The sequence below is a fragment of the Berghia stephanieae genome, chromosome 12 (genome assembly GCF_034508935.2).
Source record: "Berghia stephanieae isolate SIO BIC M18660-M18661 chromosome 12, UCSD_Bste_1.3, whole genome shotgun sequence".
In the NCBI taxonomy this organism is placed as follows: Eukaryota; Metazoa; Mollusca; class Gastropoda; order Nudibranchia; family Aeolidiidae; genus Berghia; species Berghia stephanieae.
In genome coordinates, this window is record NC_088371.1 from 8,125,119 (window position 1) to 8,130,118 (window position 5,000).

The 5,000-nt window shown below is 38.4% G+C and overlaps 1 protein-coding gene across 5 annotated transcripts in view; it reads left to right on the forward strand.

Moving 5' to 3' along the window:
• The window catches only part of LOC144958312 (uncharacterized), a 48,750-nt gene that overhangs the window by 23,882 nt on the left and 19,868 nt on the right, over positions 1 to 5,000 (forward strand). Inside the window, exon 1 of one of the 5 annotated variants that reach the window (XM_078890207.1) lies at positions 4,528 to 4,545. The exons of 3 other annotated variants lie outside the window; for them this stretch is intronic. The gene's annotated coding sequence lies outside the window, so the exon portion shown is untranslated. Of the gene's footprint in view, positions 1 to 4,527; positions 4,643 to 5,000 lie in introns of those variants that run through there. One more of the 5 variants, XM_078890205.1, reaches the window with a different exon arrangement.

The following is a 5,000-nucleotide window of genomic DNA, read 5'->3' on the forward strand; positions in this document are numbered from 1 at the left end:
TTTCGTTTCCTATGACAATGAAGATATTGATTTTAAAACAAAAAGGTATGTGTGTTGTACGTGTTGGGGGCGGGGGAAGGGGGACATTCCCTATTTTCCAGCTATTCTTAGGTTTAATTCACTATCACTCACTCACCCCAATATCGTTGTACAATGACAAAACCCTGATACACAATTAAAGTCTAATTTACAACATAGCCAAAATCATCAATAAGCGTAAATTAAAGCTATTATGCTTAATAAAAATAGACTCATCTTGAAAAAGGAGTCAGGGTCTAAAAGATTGAGGAATAGTCTAATGTAGTAATATTACGGAGTTATAGTTAGACACCGAAGCTCGCCTAACGAACGACTTGCCCAACACGTGACCATTTTTTTTCTCGCGTCCTCTCGTCTAATCTCGTCACTCCCGAATAGAAAGAGGAGGCGGAGCTCATATGATATAACGCAATGAAAGTTCTGTCCGATGACGGGTGGGGGGATATCACCTCTCCAAAACTTACCTTATTATATGAGATCTTGAGATTCTTATCCAATCATCGATTGCTCGTTTGACAGTTCGCTTGTGAACAGTTAGGAGACCATCTCTTGATTTATGGGCAGGCGGCTTTGCGTAAAGGCGGTGAGTGTTGTATACATCAAAGAGTACCGCTGACCGATGGGTAAATAGTGGTTGTGTAACCCAAAAGCCCTGCCGTCTCGACTGCAAGGTCTTGTATGTAATAGTTGCGTCACCATCTCAAGGCTCAGGAATTAATTAGTGAGCTGATTCAAACAATGTGGGTTTCAAATTTATCGTATACGTAATCATTTGGAAGCTACAGAGAAAGGTGTTTTTGTGTAATCCCTTTCACACACACACACACGCGCGCGCGCACACACACACACACACACACAAACATATACAAACAATACACAAACAATAATCGTCCCTGGTCATCTATTGCCTATATTATTAATGTTAATATATACATCCCATGCTGATTGTCACTACCCCCCCCCCCCCCCCCCCCCCAACCATTTCCACCATCCAAGTACCAGCGGCCTTTTCTCTTTGATTTCGTATCATGGTCTACCCGAAGCCCAACACCTCGATCGTTTGTGGGTCAACCCACCCCCCCCCCCCTCCCCCCACCTTCCCCCGTAATCAATTTATAATTTTCTCTCTGTATAGAGCGCCACATGCACAATTATATACTATTGAATGACACTGACCTTGCCCCTCCCCTAACACAAGCCAACAGCAACCCAAGCTATCCTCTATCACGTGACCTTAGATCCGATGCTGCATACCGCTTGAGAGTCTTCACTATCCAGATCTCGTTCATGGTCACGTGAGAAGGCTATATCCGTTCGGGTTCGGCGTTCGGGTTCGGTGTTCGACCCGATTTCGTTAAAAGCCTATTATATCAGAGGCACGCCTACAAACTTGACGGAGATAATTTATTCATTCCCCTCACGCCAGGTCAACCACACTTAGCCTTGCCTCTCACTCGTCCGTGATGGCGAGTGCTCGCCATCGCTGACGTAAAACGTTTGTCGATCGAGTTATTCGTATTTTGCTATATTCTTAACTGAGATACTGTTCTTTTGGTGAATACGGACGAGGCATTTTGCGTTGCGGTTAACCAGGGTGAACAGTATGTGAGACGGTCGTATAAGATACTGTCCTTTTGTTGGTTACAGGTAGAGTTATTTGCTTGGCTTTAACCAAGAAAGAACAGTATCTCAAAATATTACGCAACATATTACGTCAATGAAATCGCCGACTAACAGAAAAACGCAATTTGTCATTAGCTATCATTTAATGTTAGAAGACTTCCACTATGTAATAAAATTAAAGAGTTATGAATGAAAAAACTAAATGTGTCGATTGCGGCAAAACTGGTTGGATCTGGGTCAGCCCAGATACTGTCCTTTTGTTGGTTAGGGCAGATATGAGTGGAGCAGGAACTTGTTTGGCTATATGTGTTCTAGTGGTATGACACTCGCTTTGCGCATATTATTTGAGTCATTGGAAAAGGCTATTTAATTTACTCACTTTATCTCACCGTACTCAGGTGTAAAATGAGAACCTGGCCATTAACAGCGAAAAAAATTTGTAATAACCGCCTAACAGGCGTCATGCCTCATTCTACTCGTTACTTGTTAATACTGGTCAGGGAAAGCGCTTTGAGAACGTTTAGTGGATATCGCGCTATTTTAAAGCTCAATGTTTTTTTTTTTTCTGTTTTATTTAATCGATGATATTGTTGTATGTATGTGTGTGTGTGTGTGTGTGGGTGAGAGAGAGAGAGAGAGAGAGAGAGAGAGAGAGAGAGAGAGAGAGAGAGAGAGAGAGAGAGAGAGAGAGAGAGAGAGAGAGAGAGAGAGAGAGAGAGAGAGAGAGAGAGAGAGAGAGAGAGAGAGAGAGAGAGTATTGCAATGTACAATAATACATAAATATTAAGGCAATATTAAATATGAAGGTTGTAACGTGCGACATGTCATCGTTCGTAATGACTGGTGCTATTGTGTCCAAAAGGGGGCGTGACAAGCAACCAGTTACGTCTCGTTCTCATTTCCAATCCAATACACATATAATACTATACGGGGTCATAGGTCATAGTAGTAGGATTACCATTAAGTAGGGTACATAAGCAGTCTTGGCTATTTTCACCCACTGTGTGCAAAAAACAAACAAACAAAAAAACAACATGTATTTAAAGTTTTGGCCAGAAAAGTCGTCCTTCAAGCATCAATCGATTTAAATGACTCATATCTTGGCCAAGACTCTCAAAACTGGGTCTTGAGTGAAATCTGGCTTGACGTCTCCTCAGGTTTGAGAGCTTTTGACACGATGGGAGTCGTTTTAATCGGTCGATATTTGAAGGACGAGTTTTCCGGCCAAAATTTTTGATACGTGTTTTATTATTAAAAAAAAAAAACAAACCAAAATGTCAAGAAAACTTTTTGTGAAGGTGACAATGTAAAGAAAACTTTTTGTGAAGGTGACAATGTTGGAGTAGCTGTTGTGTTATTATTATTATTATTATTATTATTATTATTATTATTATTATTATTATTATTATTAATTTTTATTATTATTATTATTATTATTATTATTATTATTATTATTATTATTATTATTATTATTATTATTATTATTATTATTATTATAATTATTAATTTTATTATTATTTATGGTTATTTTTATTATTATTATTATTATCATTATTATTATTATTATTATTATTATTATTATTATTATTATTATTATTATCATTATTATTATTATCATCATCGTCGTCGTCATCATCATCATCATTATTATTATTATCATCATCGTTATATATTATCATATTAGTTTCATTATAATAGGTTATCGGGCGAAGTATGTACAAAAGAAAGGCCTTTTGTGCAACTAGGACAGTGTTTGATCGAGTAGGTATTACATAATGGTGTAACTCACAAACAGCTGACACAGTCGAGTGGTACACAGTATAGGTTACCAACATTCTCACAGCGGTATTATAAGGATGGAATGAATTGGACCAAAATTTACATATGTGCAGGTCTGACATCCAAACTCACTTATGGGCCTAGTTTAACATTGTTGTTGTGCGGCTATGTGGTCTAGTGGTATGATACTCGCTTTCGGATCTGAAGGTCCTGGGTTCGAGCCTCCACGGCGCATAGTTGAGTCCTTGAAAAGTGCTCTTTACTCTCATTCTCTCACCGTGCTCGGGGTGTAAAATGAGTCGTTAACAGCGTTGTCTCTGTCGAAAAAAAAAAGTGATGTCGCCTAACAGGCGTCAGGTCTCATTCTACATGTTAAGTGTTGCTGTTGGTCAGGGACCCTTTGTAAAGCGCCTTGAGCACGTTTAGTGGATAATGCTCTATATAAAAACGTTCAAGCTCCAGTTGTAATGAACAAAATTTTGCGTCACTGTTTGTGATTTTCATTACAACAGTGAGCCCATAAGGAATTAGGTTATTAGACCTGCAAATAAGAGCACGTCGGGTTGGACCATGAAAAGGGAATCTAGAACTAAAATTATATAGAAGGAATGAAATTGACGTCACTCAGCTCTTTGATATTGTTTTTATCCAGCCGTTGTTATGAGTAGGTAGTTCTCACTATATTATATATGATAGACCGAAGTTGACGTCACTCGGGTCTTTGTTATTGTTTTTTTTTTTGTTTTGTTTTTTTTTGCCATCCATGTTTATGAGTAATTCTCTTTGAACTGTATTAACACGTAGTTTTGTGTCTTGGTCTGTTATATTTAGTGGATATTGCTCTGTATAGCAGCTCAATTTAAACCATAGTTATAGTGACTTCTATTAATCTTCCCTCTCTGAACACGACGACTTTTTAAATGTTCAAGTTAGCAGGTCTGACCCAGTCTAATACTGCTTGGAGGCGGTGGGTCATTGTTATTATAACAATAGCGCTGTATGTGTGTGTGTGTGTGTGTGTGTGTGTGTGTGTGTGTGTTTGTGTGTGTGTGTGTGTGTGTGTGTGTGTGTAGCACGCAGTAGATTTTTCTTGATTGGTGTCGAGTGGGTATATTATTATAATTATAATGTGTATTATTATTCTTCCGTCCATTGACTTCATTAACCTTTATGGAGTCAGTAGTGTTGTTTTGTGTAAACGGCAAGTAGTTGAATGGATTCTTGTCCTTGATTATGTGTTTGTTTACTATGATATGGTTACGTTTGTTATGTTGTTTTTTTTTTAAAATAGTAATTTGAAGTTCTTCCACGGATCCGCGGAATTCCGGGATTTTAGGAATTTCTGAGAAATCTTCCGCTGATTTTGTTATGGCAAACATTTTCCTCAAAACCACAAAATCACTATTAGGTGTCTTGTACATAGCACGCTAGAGGATTGTGGTGGTATGTCATATTTTGACACCTGTGCTCAATTTCGTTAAATTTGGTGACAGTTCCGTTATTATGACGTCAGGCCAGACGGAGTGGCGCCAAGATGTCACAATTGACACAAACGATCA